Genomic DNA, 18041 nt, shown 5'->3' on the forward strand with positions numbered 1-18041 from the left:
TGAATCATTCGAATCGGATCGGCTAAAAATCGAAAAAAACCGCCAATTTTGTTTTTTTTAAATTAAACCAAACGACGTCGTTTGTTAAACGAACCTCGAATTCGAGTATTGTTGAGCTCGACTCGAACTTGAAAACTTTAAAAGTAAGCTCAACTCGACTCAAACTCACGAGCTAAAAATTATCAAGTTCAACTTGAACTCGAAATATAATATTGAAACTTGAACTCAAAAAGGCTTGAACTCAAAAAAAATTTAGAAGCTCGATTGAAGCCTAAAATTCGAGCTTGATTGAAGTGAAAGAATAGTTCACTCAATGCTCACCAAAAGGTTCCATGATTTTGAATGTCAAATTACCTCTATTATTTATAGAAGTTAGTTGGAATGCTCTTCTATTTTTCTTAGCCATGTGGGATTGTTTTGTTCTCATATTTTTACTCTTTAGACTTTTGGGATGCTCTTCTATGTTTCTTAGCCATGTGAAATTGTTTTAAAAAAAAATTAAACCAAACAATATCATTTTGTTATGATTTTTTTAGCCCCAAATTTATTTTTTGATTATAGTTATATAATTATATTTAATATTTAATATGTTTTACCTTAAATATTATGTTGTAGTTAATTTGAATCATTTTGTTTCATTTGATTTTATGATTTTTAAGTTATATATGTTATGACTTGCTTTAAATATGACTTGTGATATAAAAAATTATTTTTTATTAAATATTTTTGGTATTTTATTTAATTTTTTAAATAATTATGACGTCGTACGGTTCTTCCGACCGATCGGGCCGATTTAACCAATTGAACTATTGAACTGGTAGCATGACCGGTCCGATTCTGAAAACCATGGTAAAATATGATTAATTCAGCTGGGATTGTGACGGAGGAGATTTTTATTAGTATCTCTCATAGCGGGGGCATTTGCTAATTGCTCTATCCAGCTATGTATCTCATTAATATGGATCTCACCATTCTGTTAACTGTTGTAAGAATTATAGATCTATTTGCTGTTCGAAGTTAATTGTTTCTTACTTTTTCTTTACAGTGAATTACACTCTTAGACGTATGTTGGTGGTGGTTCTCATTGTAGCTTGTCCGCAGCAACAGCCGTCGATATATGCCATCACTGGCTGATGAAGAGGCCCACCAGCTCTCCTATCAACAAAATTACTTGACTAATATTCTCTCTCTTCTGTCAGAGCCTGTGGAGGGTGAAGGCGAAGAGTCTCTGGTTAGTAGTACTGCTTCTTGCTCTACGTAGTTTGGAATTATTTTATTTTATGGGTTTTGTTTTGTATTTTCAATACAATCAAAACTGTGAGTTGAATATAACTCATGTATTGCAATTATTTTTGTGGGTTTCACAAATGATCATTTGTTGCATTTTAATTATTGATGTCTTTGTAGTTTATATATGGAATGCAATTTTTTAATTTCACCATGTGGTAACTGTAGTTTTAAAGGATAAAAGGTGAGGGCACAGTATAATTTAAGCTGTTGCACTTACACTTATTTTCGTCCATATTTATTTTATTTTATACATATATATATCTATACAAATATATTATATAGTGCGCAAAATGATTTTTGAAAAATACGTATATAATATATGATTTTTAAAAATACATTTTGAAAATGTATATAATATAGTTTTTAAAAATACCTTTGAAAACTATATAATATATAATATTTCAAAACATTTTTAGAAAAAATATATAATATATAATTTTAAAATCATTTTGAAAAGTTATATAATATATAGTTTTAAAATCATTTTGAAATCTATATAATATATAGTTTAAAAAACATTTTTGAAAACATATAATATAGTTTTAAAACGTTTTTGAAAACTATAATCTATAGTTTGAAAACATTTTTAAAATTATATAATATATGGTTTCGAAAATATCTTTGAAATATATATTATATATAGTTTTAAAACAATTTTTTTATATTATATAGTATTTTTATTTTATTCTTTTTTATTTATTTTGTTTTTTGTTTTTATTATTTATTTAATCATTTTTATTTTGGTTAATTCCAGGTCCATTTCGAGTCCAGCAGATCCAACAGGTAACCAATCAGGTATGGGCCTGAACCAGCCCAACAAGGAAACTAGGGTTTCCATTTGCCTCAGTCAGCGCTGTATGAGAGAACAACGTGCAGATCAAGCCAACAGCCAGCAGAACTTCCGGCCGGGATCCCCGGGACTGAACCATCCCGGGGTATCCAGTCAAACAACAACTCACACATGCACGAACAACCAACAGATCTCGCTCATCTCGGAACTAAAACGGCAAACACCGGGGCTATAAAAAGCCCCCGGTGAGGCCATGCAAAGGGGGACAAGAAAAGAAACGGTAAACCAAAGCCACACAGAGATACACATAGTACCAATACAGTACCCAAGATCATCGACCAACACACAAAAATCCCATCATCATCGAACCAAAAAACCACCATCAACACAGAACGATGAAAAGAAAAAAGAACTAAAGAACCACACAAAAATTCCAGCAACCAAACGAATACTACAGTAAGACCGTGAGAACAAGCAACACAACATAGCACAAAGACCAAACGGCGAGAACAGAAGCGGAAAGGTCACCGGAAAGGTAAAAGGGTGAGACTTTTGCCTTAGATCTACGCCAATAGAGATTTTGTTTGGAGAAATAGGGGTTTTTTTTTTGCGGTGTTCGACGGTGATCGGCGGGTGGCCGTGCTCCCATTGGTGGTGCTCTCTCTAGAGAGAAGCGAGAGTGAACCATTTTAGAGAGAGAGAGAGGAGATATGAGAAATGAGGAAGGATAAGTGATTTGGGGGGTGTTGTTGGGCTTAAATAGTAGGAGCAAAACGACGTTGTTTTATCAAGGGTTTCATACGCATTTTCGCGTCTGGATAAACTATGCCTCTGGTGTCTGTGAGTTGTAAACCTTCTGTTTTGGTCACTGAAGTAAAATTTTTGATATTTTCGATTTGGGTTTCCAATTTTATTATGCTTACTATTTAGTCACTAGTTTATATATATATATATATATATATATATATATATATATATATATATATATTATTATTATTATTATTATTCATTATTATTAACATATATATTTTATTTTATATTTTTATTATTATTATTATTATCATTGTATATACTTTTTTAATTTTTTTATTTCCTTTTTTATATTTATTGTATTTTTTCTCTTTTCTAGTTTTTAATTATTTATTTATTTATTTATTTAATTATTATATGGTTTTTCCCTTTGCTTCTTTTTTATTTTATTTTTTTATTATTATATTTATCCTATCTATCTTCATTTTATTTTTACTTTCTTTATTTTATCTTATTTATTTCATTTGTTTTTTAATTGTTTTTTATCTTATTTATTTTCACTAATTTTTTTCTTTCTCTACTAACAAGTGTTCTGACTTTTTAAGGGAACATTTTTTGAATCGATCACAGGTATGTAATTCGAATCGGATAATTTTAATTTTAATTTGAATTTCAATTTTCGCAATTAAAGACAACCGGTAAATTAATTGGTATCGAAAGGGCGGTTCAAGGGTGCTAATCCTTCCTTGACCGTAACCAACTCCCGAACCCGACACGTTTCTGGTACAATGCAGATCAAGTAAGATGGAATCCGACCCACCTAAATTCGTGTTAAAGTGGTCGATGGTGACTCCAAATCATTAATCCAAGTCGAAGCCCAATTCCGGGTCCAACCGAAAGAAGGTTTCGACAGAGCCAAACTTGTAGAATAGTTTTGAGCTGGGAATTGGGATGTAAATCTGGCTGTTTATCAAATGTCCATTTGTGGCTAATATTCGAGTTTATGAGCGCATTACCTGGTTTCTTTTAATGATAACATCGAGATAGGTAGAAAAATTCTTCCATACGTTATGAAACAATCAAATCATCGTTTTCATAATCATTTTTTAAAAAAATAATTAAATTTTAAAAACATTTATTTTTTGATTTAAAAAATTGGTGGTTTTGAATTAATTTGAATTAAATGAAAAGGGAGTCGCCATTGATCTTTGTGATAGGTAGGTTGAATACATAAAAATGTCTTTTAAAACAATTTTTAAGAAAAATCATTTTTAAGACAAAAATTGGTCTATGTTTACCAAAAATTCAATTTTACGGGTACGTGAGTCGATTATGCGTGGGGAAGAATTATCACCCCACAACGCCCAAAATTTATACTTAGTCGATTACACGTTGTCGTAATGATGAAAATTATGAATCGAATATAAAATTGAAATACGATCCATTTATTAAAGTTTAATTAATTTGCTTCGAATTTTTTAAATATGGAAAATTCTTTAACTTGAAAATAAATATCGATATTAGCAATCCTCCATCGGGAAAACTATCTCGCCTATTTCTTTTCCATAAAGAATATTCCCACCTCGAGAAAAATGTGTGTCGAATATAAACTAAAAATCGATATTTACGCAAAATAACATAAATTACCATTTAAAAAATGCATTGCATTATTTGAATAATAAAAGAAGATTTAATTAGTAAAATAAATAAGATTTATTTCAAGTTTCCATTTCGTTTAAATGTCGTATCGGATCGCATCACTTCAACCAAGTGATACTTTCCATGCTCATTCTACATACCAGTAGATAATGAAATAAGGTAGAAACAAATATGATTGTAAATGTAAAATAAAATATTTACAACACATAAAGCTAATAAAGTCTATCTAGAATAATACATAGAGCCGCAATCTACAAAATATACATGTGAATGAAGGACTAGAATAAAATAAAATATTACATATCAAAATAAAAATATTATAAAAATAATAATCATATTCGATTTAAGGGACCAAAATAGTACTAACAGAAATTTGATTGGCTGAAAAACAAATATAAATAAACCATATCCACAATCAAATACATTAAATAATATGGGTACCAGAAATGAAAATAACCCAAAAATAATATTAGGGACCAAAATAAGCTCAACCAGAAAAATGAAAGTGAAAATAGCAATTAAACCTAAATATAACAATATGCAACGCAGTGACTAAACTGAAATAATTACAAATATCATGACAAAAGTCAAACACTGACCATAATAATAGATTAAGCAATAACAAGACTAAAAATGCAAATATTGTAACATTAATGCTCGAAATAAAATAAGGTAAAACTTCATTAAATGGATGAAAAATGAAATTACAAAGGTGGAAAGACCAAAGTGTGATTATTCCACGCACGAAAATACATAATCACCCTCCTCTGAAACTACGTCGTTTCACTTGGGTATTTAAGCCTAAAACTGAAGCTTCTTCTCTCATTTCCCTCATTTGCTCCATTGAAGAAAACATAGAGAGAGAGAGAGAGATTTAGAACTATCTCAATTTCCCCTCTCGTCGGAGGAAGGAGGTCGTCGTTCATCGGCTCTGTTCTACGACGGCCCACGGTGGTCGGAAGGAGTAAAAAACTCCCAAAACGCTCCTCTCATATCCCTCAACCCGATTCCTAACCCTTCCAACTTAAAACCTCCCTAGAACCTTAGATCTATAAAAATAGAAGGATTTTTACCTTCGGTGATGGGTTCTTTGAACTACAGTGAGGCCACGACTACAATATATGGGTGAAAGATGACTTTTCTAGGTTCTTACCTCTCGGTTTCTCTTTTTTCCAAAGGGTTTTTCTTTTTTTCCCTTGTTGTTTCTTTTTTTGAAAGTTCTCTCTGGTTTTCCATTTTTTTGTTTTGAATGGTTCCCCTTTAATATCTTGCACCTTTCTTTTTTTTTATCCTTGCTTTCCTTGGGTAGATAATAATATTTGTTGGATTGACAGTCGGATTGCCTCGGGATTTCCTTGATTTGTTTTCATTTTTTATATTGGGGTTTTGGATTTGATGAGAACTGTGATTTTCTTTTTTTTCTTGACTGCTGATATGATTTTTGCCATTGTTTGATGGATTTATCGATGACTGGCAGCTCGGGAAGTAATCGATGGTGGCTCATGTGGTTAGGGAGTATGGCGATGAGGTGCACGCGCTGGCTGAGAGATGAAAGATCGCTGGCGGCGGCGACTAAGCTGGTGAGAGAAAACCCTAAAGAGTTTAGGGTTGGGTTCTCTTGTTGGGTCAGATGTTGGGTAATCTGTGTTGGGCATGGATCGAGTTTGGATTGGGTCTAGATCGAGTCTGTATCAGATTTGGATTCTGGGTCGGGTCTTGTAATTGGGTTGACTTGGTACTAGGCTTGTAATGATGGGTTGTTGGTTGTAGCCTTGGCTCAATGTGAGGGCCTGCAAGAATAAATGTAAAATATGTAAATAATAATAATAATAATTTTTTAAGACCATGACAAAAACAGATATCTATAGCTGCCATTCTTTGCATATTCTTGTGTTAATAAGAATAGGGAAAAGATGAAAAAGATAACAAGTTTTTGTTCGGTTCTCTTTAACTTTGAAATTTGATGGAAGAGATAACACTGCTCATCCGTGATGAAGAGTTATGGTCGTTTTTAGGTAAAATTGGAGATAACACAGTCTCTACGTGATGAGAACGACTAGTTATCTAAGAGTGACATGGCTCCTACGTGATGAAGAGATATAGTCGGTGGATAACACATTTCCTACGTAATGAGGACAACTGGTCATCTTTAGGGATAATTTATAACATGGCTCCTACGTGATGAGGACGACTGGTTATCTAAGGTTGACGCGACTCTTACATGATGAGGAGATCAGGTTAGTGGATGACATAGTTCCTACGTGATGAGGGAGGTTGACCATCTTTAGGGATGATGCTAACACAGTTCCTACGCGATGAGAATGGTTGATTATCTAAGGTTGATGTGGCTCCTACATGATAAGGAGATCTGGTCGGTGGATGACACAGTTCCTACGTGATGAGGACGACTGGTTAGGGATAAATGTTTCAAGAGAAACTGTCTCGAAAGAGACAAAATTCGTTTAAAGGGAAACGATCTCAAAGATGATGTTTCAAGAGAAACTGTTTCAAGAGAGACAAAATTCGTTTCAAGGGAAATGATATCAAATATGATGTTTCAAGAGAAATTGTCTAAAAAGAGACTAATTTTGTTTCAAGGGAAACAATCTTAAAGTTGTTGTGTTTCAAGAGAAACTGTATCAAGGGAGACAAAACTTGTTTCAAGGGAAACAGTCTCAAAGTTGTATGTTTCAAGGGAAACAGTCTCAAAAGAGACAAAACTTGTTTTAAGGGAAACTGTCTCAAGAGAGACAAAACATTGTTTCAAGAGAAACATACTCAAAGACTTTTCTTTCAAGAGAAATTGTCTCAAGAGAGACAAAACTTTGTTTTAAGGAAACATACTCAATGATTTTTGTTTCAAGAGAAATTGTCTCAAGAGAGACAAAACTTGCTTTGAAATAGACAATCTCAAGTGATATCAATTAGTTTCAAAATTTTCAAAATTTATGAAAAACTGTCTCAAGTGAGATGAAGTTTATTTTTAGAAAAGCAATCTCAAAGGCTTATAGAATGTCTATTTGTTCCTGTATGTTGAGGAAATGCCTCTAGGAGATCTTATCGTTGACTTTAGGATGTCCAAATTATTTCTTCATGTTGAAAACATTTGGTCTTCACTAAACTTTGATTTCCTGAAAGATCAATATAAAATGATGCATTTATGAATGACTATCTTGGATGTTTATGGGTGTCATGATAAAGTTTGTATTTGATTTGATGAATTTTTCAAACTTGTCCTCATGAGAGAAAAAAATGTCTTTAAGAAAGATAAAATTTCAAGTGAAACATTTTTTGAAGTATCCTTATGAGAGGGAAAATCAAAGTCTTTATTGTGTGATGATGAATGTTTGATGCAAAGATGCAAATTTCATGTATCATGTATGTATGTGTTGATGTATGTATGTATTGATGTATGTTTTCTTGATTATCGGTTGGAATGATTGCATGAGCATTCTTCATTCTATCCCTGATTCAGTTATCTTCATTTCCCACTAGTGTGTACTCTTGTAAACCTTGACCTAAGACAATTTGTTTTCCTTGCCCCATCAAATTTTGCCCTTGAAATTTGGCTTACCTTGCCCCAGCTTCGATCACGAACTTCGGAGAGGTTTGTTGAATTCCAAGATATGCTTCCAAAGAGATTATCTTGTTTGAAAATGTTTTTCTTCCTTTGAAAGAACTTAATGAATAAAGAATTTGTGAATTTTCGTTGTCAAATGAACTAAAATAATGCCCCATATTCGGTTTCACAATTGAATCAAATCACAAAATATGAGTTCATTAAATATCAAAAGAATCAATTTCTCTTTTAATCATTCATAGTTACAAATATTTGACAAATGTCAGGATCGACAAGTTGGGTTTGAGGTTAGCTACTCATATCTTAGGGTTTATCTCATTGATTCATCCTTTTTTCTTTTCTCGGTCATCTTAAAAATTAGGACATGCCCCACTTTCTTGGTTTGGCATTTTGATCGTAGGCATACAAAATGAAACAACTAGCATAGTTCATTGCTAGACTTTTTAGAACACTTCCATTTCAGTTCTCTAAAATCTTCCATTTGTTCAAGCTTCAGACTCCTCTAACAAAGGTAGTGCAGAAATATTGGTCAAAAATGAAATTTCTGAGTGCTCGTGTGAAACTGACTATAACAGGTGTTCCTTAACTCCCTTAGTCCATATTCTGAAACTCCTTATTTAGTAAATTTGATTTAATTTTCCATTGATTTGCTAGTTGAATTCAACTTTATTGTACATATATATTATAATTGCCTTTATAGGGCTAGCTGAAGGATTCATGTCGTCACAAAGTCTTTGTCTTGACAAACACAGTGGAGCAAACACCGAATTTCCAAGTACCCGATCAATTTTATAGTTTGAATGTAATCTATTCATAAAGCCAGGGCTTTGGAGTTTTCTCTATAACTAATTGCTTTAGCGGAATAGCTCAGCTTTCTTGTATACTTATATATATATTCTAAGTATACGAATTCTATTTCTTAAGTTTGCCTAGGAGAACTTGTTATAGTCCCGGTGTTTGTTGAAGGTCAGAAAATTTTATCGTTAGAGTTTAATTCCCAACTAACTGACCTAAACTAGATTCGCCTACTCGACCATTCCATCTATGAAGATCATGATCATCATCGAACGTCAACAACAGAAGTAGAAACTAATTAGTTTAGTAATCTCATGTGTCAGATACTCATTTTGTCCTCTCCTAACACATACCTGAATGCCAAGCCCTTGATTGACTCTTCATATGAGGAGAAGGATAACTTAGTCTCTACAAGAGAAGGATATGTATTTGGTGTATATTCTGAAGTAGGATTGGGTTTTTTTTGCAGGGGTTCAATCTTTTCATTTTTCAAAGATTTACAACCTCAAAAAACTTTTCATTAAGATGATATTCAAGGAATTTCAAGATTAAAATTTTCTCATTGCTCATTTCCTCATAAGGAAGCATTTTATTTAAAATGTTCGAACGTCAAGTGGCTTACAAACATTTAAACGTAGGAAGAAAAAGAAAAACAAGTTCAAATAAGATGGCATGCTTTGATGAGAATGCAACATAATTCTTGATGGATGCATTAACCTGCTCCTAATCCGAATGGCCCATTACACATCGAATGTCAATGCCCCAAAATTAATTAGATATTGGACCTTGCACTTCAATGCCCCACAATTCTAAGTGGTGTGCCCTGAACTCCTAATATGATAGCTGCATATGGTGTTAACATCATGGTCTTAAGGATATGGGGTCTCTCTTGGTTTAGATTGAACTATAGTCACAAGGTTCTTCTCAACTAGAGTTGGGAGTAATTCCTCATACATCATTGGAATTGGATCGATGTGAGTCCTTTCATGGAACACCTTATGAGGTTTAATCCCTCGATTAGCTAGGTAAGATCCCACTGTGTTAATCTCAGCTCTTTCCTCAATGTAAGTACTATTAGTGTCTGTTATTCTGCCATTCTTGATAGATCTTTCGATCATTTCTCCACACATGATGATGTTAGAGAAACTCTTGGTAGCAACTCCCATCATGTGGTTAATATATAATGATTTTAGGGTGCGTTTGGTTCACGGAATATAAGATTACCAGTGGGAATGTAAGATTACCAAGGAATAGCATTACTGGGAATGTTGTATTTTGTGTTTGGTTGGCTTAGCAGGAATGTAAGATTACCGTGTTTGGTTAAAGGAATAAAAGATTATTAGAATGTATATTTGACCAAATTGTCCTAATTATATATATTTGTGTAATATTACAAGTTGGAAAATATTTATATATTTTCTTTAAAAAAATTAAATTCATAATATTTATATATTTTTTACAAAATTAAAAATAAAAAAAAGTTTAATGAAAGGGTAAAATTTTATTTAAACCCTTGAACTTTATATAAAATTTTAATTATAGATTTTTTTTGTGTAAATCTAAAATAATTTAAGGATAAATTTGTAATTTAACATTCGTAAAATTTTTATTATTCGATGACAGAATAAATATATTTTTTGAAAAAAAATAAAAATTTAAGGGCATTTTAGTCCAAAACGCCGGTAATCCAACAATACCTAAGGAAAGGGAGGTAATGACATTCCCGGTAATATACCCCAAAAAATCCACTATTGGTAATCTTACATTACCGGGAATAGGATTCCCGGGCTAACCAAACGGGGGAATGTGGATTCCATTCCCATGGGAATCCCACATTCCCCAATCCAAACACCCCCTTAATGTGTCGATGAATAAAGTGATGAACTCTCTTTCAACCATTGGTGGATGCACTTGAGATGCAACATCCCTCCATCGTTGTGCATATTGTCTGAAGCTCTCATCACTCTTCATCACCATATTTTGCAACGTTATTCGAAGAGCGGATTTGAGCATGACTCAATTGATAATACCACTTAGAAGCTGGTCCAATTAAATTGTCTTGGAAGCCGTGGATCAATATCTGATCATTGTTGGTGTATTCAATCATCATTTGAATAAACATCGTGAGATGGGTATTAGGATAACTGATTCCGTTTACTTTTTAAAATTGGGCATTTTAAACTTGGGCGGGAGCACCAAGTCAGGAACTAAGACTAGTTCCCTTGCATCCATTTCATTATGAGAGTTTTGTCCTCTAATTCCTTTGAATGTCTCTCTGCACCACTGTTTTAAGTTCTCAGAGATCTCATTCTTGGCTCTTTCATCTCATCAGAATTTGACATGTTGTGATCAGTAGAATGATCCCGAGGACCTAACATAGTTGTATGGGTTTTAGGGGTGAAGAAGCCTACTTGGTGTCTTGGAATCCTGTCGGGAGAAATGAGCATTTGTGGATTTGTATGTGCACTAACACATTCAGAGGTTTCACGGGTCGAGAAACCTTCTCTTTGCCTCTTTTTGGTTAAGCCCAGCCACTTTTGCTACAATTTGGTCGACTAGGTCGTCTTGGTTTTGCAAGATACGATCCACGGTGGCCTTTTTCTCTTGCTCCATTTTAACTTCCCACTCTGTTTGCATCCTTTGCAAATTCTCTTCCAAGTCTTTCTTCAGTTTTTCAAATTTTGCTTTCATTCTTAGTACTGTGTTAACGAAGTTACACAATTAGAAACACTTCCTCAGAGTCATCCACGAGATAAACACATGAATCCATGATTAATGCATGTAAAAATGCTTAAATGAATGTCATGCAGAATGCAATGATGCAAAATGTTTATCCCAATGGTGAATATCATAGAATAATTTTCACCAAAAATAAAAGCCTTCACATTACAAGATAATCAATTTTACAGACATGCTTTCGCTTAGATGTTGAGTCTGAACTGGATCATTGCTTCGTCTCGGATCTTTGTCATTGAAAATGTTGCCTCTCAAGCGTTTTGTAACCTAACTTCGTTAATGCCCTGACGGTGATGAAGTCTGTGCGTCGCTCCTTGATGACTAGCGATGAAATGATAGTAAATAAAACTCTTTTGTCGGATTACTCATCGGATCAATGGATCATCTTTCCAGTCTCGAATGTTGTATGATCTTGAAGCAAGTTTTATTCTTATACTCTCTGAACTTCTTTTAGCCCTCGGTACATGCCTGTGTATGCGACTGCTTAATTAAAAACTTTTACCTCTTCTTGTGAAAATTTTCTCTCGAATATCCCCTTGCGGATCAACACTTTCGCATTATGTTATGTTGATGAAATTCAATGCAAAAAGGACAAAAAATGACACAAAGAAAAGAAAATAAATAAGTTAGTGCGGACAAGATAATCAATAAAAGTAAAAGATTATATTTAAAATAAATACAACACCTACCAATCATGGTATCTACCTAAGCATGCTCTCGTTAGATAGCAATCCTACATGTTTTTTATCCAAAATGATTATTTTTAAGAAAATAATCCTAACCGCATGGTATATAGTTCGCATGCTTTTATTTAAAGCAAAAAGGAAATGTTCAAACACGCTCCTCTTTTGTGTACACGTAATTTGGGTACCTACTGACGGATAAAGTTTCGGTACGACTATACCTAGTGTGACCGTTCTACAGTTCACTATATACATGATTTCGGCTCTAACAGGAAAAGAGTACTCGAATTGTCCTTGATGTCGGTGCCCTCTTAGGCTGTCAAACCCTCGATCCTCACCTATTACAGGTTTCGAACGGAACAAGCTCATTTCGAGGGGATTCACTACCTTATACCCATACGAGAAATAAATCCCTACGAAGGTATAAGGTAAGTATCCCATGGGTTATTTGCTAAAACTCATACGAAGAATAAATTCTTACGAGAGTAAAGTATTCACCCCAACTTATTTGGATCAAAGCTCGGGTCTAGAGCTTATGTATGCAAATGCACAAGATGCGTGTGAGGAGGAACATACCAACCTTTGACTCAAAAGGAAAAAAGTACAAACTTTCAATAAAAACTTGGATAGAGCTGAAAGCAAAAATTAAAATGTTAGTATGATAATTAAAAATAAAAAACTTCGATAAATGGATCATAAGTTAACTAAAGACTCGAACTCATAATTTCCACGACAACGACAATGTGTAAGCGACTTACAACTTGACTCTCTAAAAAAGTCCTCAGTAATGTCGTCAAGCTGTCATAACCATTTTTAAAAAAAACAATTAAATTTTTAAAAAATAGTTATGACTTTATTTGAAAAATTGGTGGTTTTAAATTGATTTGAATTAAATGGAAAGGGAGTCGCCATCAGCCTTTGGGATAGGTAGGTCGAATACCTAAAAATGTCTTTTAAAACAATTTTTAAGAAAAATCGTTTTAAGACAAAAATTAGTATGCGTTTACCAAAAATTCAATTTTACAAGTCCAGGAGTTGATTATGTGTGGGGAAGAATTATCATCCTACAACGCCTAAAATTAGTACTTAGTCGCTTACATGTTGTCGTAATGATAGAAATTATGAATTAAATATAAAATTAACATATGATCAATTTATTAAAGTTTAATTAATTTTCTTCGAATTGTTTAATTAGAGCAAATTCTTTAACTTGAAAAGAAATCTCGAGATTAGAAATCCTCCATCAGGAAAGCTATCTCACCTATTTCTTTTTCGTAAAGAATATTCCCTCCTCGAGAAAAATGTGTATCGAATATAAACTAAAAACCAAAATTTGCGTAAAATAACATAAATTACCATTTAAAAAATGCAATGCATTATTTGAATAATAAAAGAAGATTTAATTAGTAAAATAAACGAGATTTATTTCAAGTTTCCATTTCGTTTAAATGTCGTATCGGATCGCATTACTTCGACCAAGTGATACTTTCCACACTCATTCTACAAATCGGTTCTTGAAATTATTCAGATAACATATCAATAGATAAGGAAATAAGGTAGAAACAAATATGATTGTAAATGTAAAATAAATATTTACAACACATAAAGCAAATAACGTCTATATAAATTAATACATAGAGTCGTAATGTACAAAATATACATGTGAATGAAGGACTAGAATAAAATAAAATATTACAAATCAATATACAAATAATATAAAAAATAATCATATTCTATTTAAGGGAACAAAAAAGTACTAACAGAAATTTAAAGGACTGAAAAGAAATATAAATAAACCAGATCCACAATCAAATACAGTAAATAATATGGGCACCAGAAATGAAAATAACCCAAAAATAATATTAGGGACCAAAATAAGCTCAACCAAAAACATGAAAATGAAAATAACAATTAAACCTAAATATAACAATATGCAACGCAGTGACTAAATTGAAATAATTACAAATATCATGACCAATTCAAACATTGACCAGAATAACAGAATAACAGAATAAGTAAGAACATGACTAAAATACAAATATTGAAACATTAATGCTCGAAATAAAATAAGGTAAAACTTCATTAAATGGCTGAAAAATGAAATTACAAAGGCGGAGGTACCAAAGTGTGATTATCCCACGCGCGAAAATATAGCATCACCCCATCTTGGGTAAGCCTAAAACCGAAGCTTCTTCTCTCATTTCTCTCATTTGCTTCGTTTCAGAAAACAGAGAGATTTAGTACTCTCTCAACTTCCTCTCATCGCGGGAAGGAGGCTGTCGTTCACCGGCTCCGTTCTACGATGACCCACGACGGTCCACGGGGTGTAAAAAAACTCCTAAAACGCCCCTCTAATCTCCCTCAACCCGATTTCTAACCTTTCCCAACTTAAAACCTCCCCTAGAGCCCTAGATCTAGGACTAGAGAAGGTTTTTTACCTTCGTGATGGGTTCTTCGAACTCCGGTGAGGCCACGACTACAAGATCTGGGTAAAAGGTGAGTTTTCTAGGTTCTTACCTTTCGGTTTCTCTTTTTTCGAAGGGATTTTCTTTGTTTTTTTCCTTTTTGTTTCTTTTTTTTTCCAAAAGATCTCTCCGGTTCTCCCTATTTTTGTTACGAATGGTTCCCCCTTTAATATCTTGCTTCTTTATTTTTTTATCCTTGCTTTCCTTGGGTAGATGATAAGATTTGTTGGATTGACAGCCATATTGCCTCGGGAGGGTTTTGGATTTGATGAGAACTGTGATTTGTTTTTTCCTGACTATTGGTATGATTTTTGCCACTGTTTGATGGATTGATCGATGACTGGCAGCCCATAAAGTAATCGACGGCGGCTCACGCGGCTGGGGAGTAGGGCGGTGAGGTACACGCGCCGGCTGGGAGCTGAAAGGTCACTGGCTGCGATAGTTGAGCTGGTGAGAGGAAACCCTAAAGAGTTTAGGGTTGGGTTCTCTTGTTGGGTCGAGTGCTTGGTAATCTGTGTTGGGCATGCGCCGAGTATGGATCGGGTATGGATCGAGTCTGGATCGGATATGGATCCTGGGTCGGGTCTTGTAATTGGTTTGACTTGGTGTTGGGCTTGTAATGGTGGGTTGCTGTTGTAATCTGGGCTTAGGGTGAGGGCCTGCAAGAATAAATGTAAAATATGTAAATAATAATAATAATAATAATAATAATAATTAATATTTTTTAAGATCCCGACAAAAATGGGTGTCTACACTCGTAGTTCAGGCTATCTCTTTATGTGTTGGTTTCATTGCTTTAGGAATGGTTTGCTTTAAAAATGGTTTGTTTTAGGGGTAGTTGTTTTTTTTTTTTTTTGTAATTACCCAATTACACAAAACATTATTCAATTAATTACTGAATTTAACATGATTCTCCTTGTAAAATGTTTAGAATGCAAATCGAAGCATTTATGAATATCTCTGAAATATGAGCGAATTCGACCAAAAGAGGAAAAACGAATTCCTTTCCAGTTTTTCTGTAATTAATCAATGACTTTAGCCTGGATTGGTTTGTGACCTTGTATAATGATCAGAATACAAGCTGGAGCTTTTTGAATCTTTCTGTTCCCATTTTCTCCACCTTTCACAACATACATTACTTTCTTATGCCCTAACATTTTGTAATGTTTTGCTTTGTTGTATTCTCTTAATTCTTTGCTCAGTTCCTTTTTGTTTTCAGACAGGCTGTCGTAACTTTCTTTCCATGTATTCGTGATCGATCTTTCTCGTTTTTGCATTTCTCTTACTCTATTTCCATTCTTTTTACGTGTTTGTAAGTAGTTCTATGACTTGGTTTGCTCATCTATCTACTGTTCCTTCAGGTTTTAACCATGAAGGGTTTGAGCATCTTGGTTTCCTGATTCAATTTGATGATAAGGTATCTGAAGGAGTTCCTTTAAGCCAAGCTTATCCCTTTTTTGCTAATTCAGATCCAGACATGCCGGCTGTACCTGTTCCAGCATCCCAAGTTCATGATTGGCTTATGCAAACTATAGCTTCTTCTTTGGAATGTGTTACCGAAAAAGCTTCTGCAAATGAAAATGGTCCTTCTAGTGGATCCGACCAGGATGTTGCTATGACTGATGCTAGTCCAAGTTCAGCCAAAGCTCCACCAAGTGTGAGGAGCCTATGTTTTGTTGAGGGAGTCTCTAAATCATCATATGTAAAGCAGGCATCTGATACTAAAAATTTTTCTGTGAAGGTTAGTTTAGATTTGCATTGTGATTTCATAAATAAGTAAGAAAAATAAATAATCTTCCAACCACATTCTTAGAATCATAAAATGTACAATATTGTTTGAAAGGGACAATAAACATGGAAAATTACTCTTAAGGTCACTAAACCATGAGATCGAATATATTTGATCATTGAATTTTTTTCAATTAGATCACTAAACTATTACATTGTTTTTAATTAAGTCACTGGTCGTTAATTATTAATGAAATTATTGATATGCCAACTAACCAAATTTGTATAATACTAACATATTTTATTCTAATCACTTACATATTTTACCAATTCAATTCTAATTTAATTAAAATAATTTAAATCTAATCATCCAACAAGATGATTACCCATGTCACCTTCGTGTTAAAGGAAAATAAAAGAAATAGAATGGTAATGGGGGAACCCAAACATGGGTCTTAATAGTGTAAGTGTGTCTAGCCGTTATTCTTATTAAAAAAAGTGAAAATATTCTTATTAAAAAAAGTGAAAATATTCAAAATTCTAATAAGGGTTTACAACTATCATCATAAACTAAATACATAATTTGAACATTTTTTAAACATTGAAACTAGTCACTTTAGATCATATGAGGATTATACGTGGAAAAGGTTAAAAACCTAACCAAAAGACTCGAGCAAAAAATAGATACAAACAAATCTAACTAAATTGATAAAAGAAAGACAGAATGAGATTAATCTATTGAAAGACCACCGAAAAATCACAAATCAGAGCTAACATCATGAGAAATTATCCACGAATGCAAAATCATGTATCCAAATTCAATCCGAGAGTTCATAGCAGGAAAGATCAATAAGATTACAAATAAGCGACATCTTGAACAATCGTGGAGTCGTCTAATCCAATCATGAGAAAACATAAAATAAAAAAGAATGACCAAGCGACTGAGAAAGAAGACGAAAATGTGCCACAAAGACAGAATTATTCTTAGGGTAAATTATGCGTTTAGTGCCTAAACTATCAATTTCCCATTTTAGTACCTAAACTTTCATTTTTTTTAAAACGACGCCTAACGTTTATTTTTTGTTATATTTCAGTACATCATCGTTAAAAACTTAACACATTGACTCACTGACTATCGCATCTACAGTCGTTAACTATCACATTTGTCGATCGATGAAGTCCAAACTTTCTAGTCCGCACCTTTTCGACCCCCTAAACGTGATTATGGCCCCGTTTCACCGAAAAATGTCTAAATCTCCTCAAATTGATGATGGGCTATTCAACTTCTTCATCCTTCAATCTATGCCGTCAACTGTCTAATGTACTTGAAATTGGACTATGTTGGTCAACTCTTCATTCTCTCGTGGTCCACCGTCCAAATTGTTCATCCGTCCACTAGGGCTATACCCCGTCAGCCCGTCCGTTAAGTTTTTAAAGACAGGGGTACTAAAATGAAATAAAAACAAAATGTTAGATATGATTTTAAAAAATTGAAAGTTTAGGTACCAAACGAATTAAAACTGATAGTTTAGGTCCTAAATGGGTAATTTACCCTTATTCTTATT

At 33.4% G+C, this 18041-nt stretch overlaps 1 long non-coding RNA gene across 1 annotated transcript; it reads left to right on the forward strand.

The window, feature by feature from the left end:
* Positions 1–1090: 1090 nt before the first annotated feature.
* Positions 1091–16323, forward strand: LOC120165708. Its single transcript, XR_005519850.1, has 2 exons — positions 1091–1231; positions 16110–16323. It is a non-coding gene; the product is annotated as an uncharacterized LOC120165708 (long non-coding RNA).
* Positions 16324–18041: the final 1718 nt, after the last annotated feature.

The sequence above is a fragment of the Hibiscus syriacus genome, unplaced genomic scaffold (genome assembly GCF_006381635.1).
Source record: "Hibiscus syriacus cultivar Baekdansim isolate YM2019G1 unplaced genomic scaffold, ASM638163v2 tig00111587_pilon, whole genome shotgun sequence".
Classification (NCBI taxonomy): Eukaryota; Viridiplantae; Streptophyta; class Magnoliopsida; order Malvales; family Malvaceae; genus Hibiscus; species Hibiscus syriacus.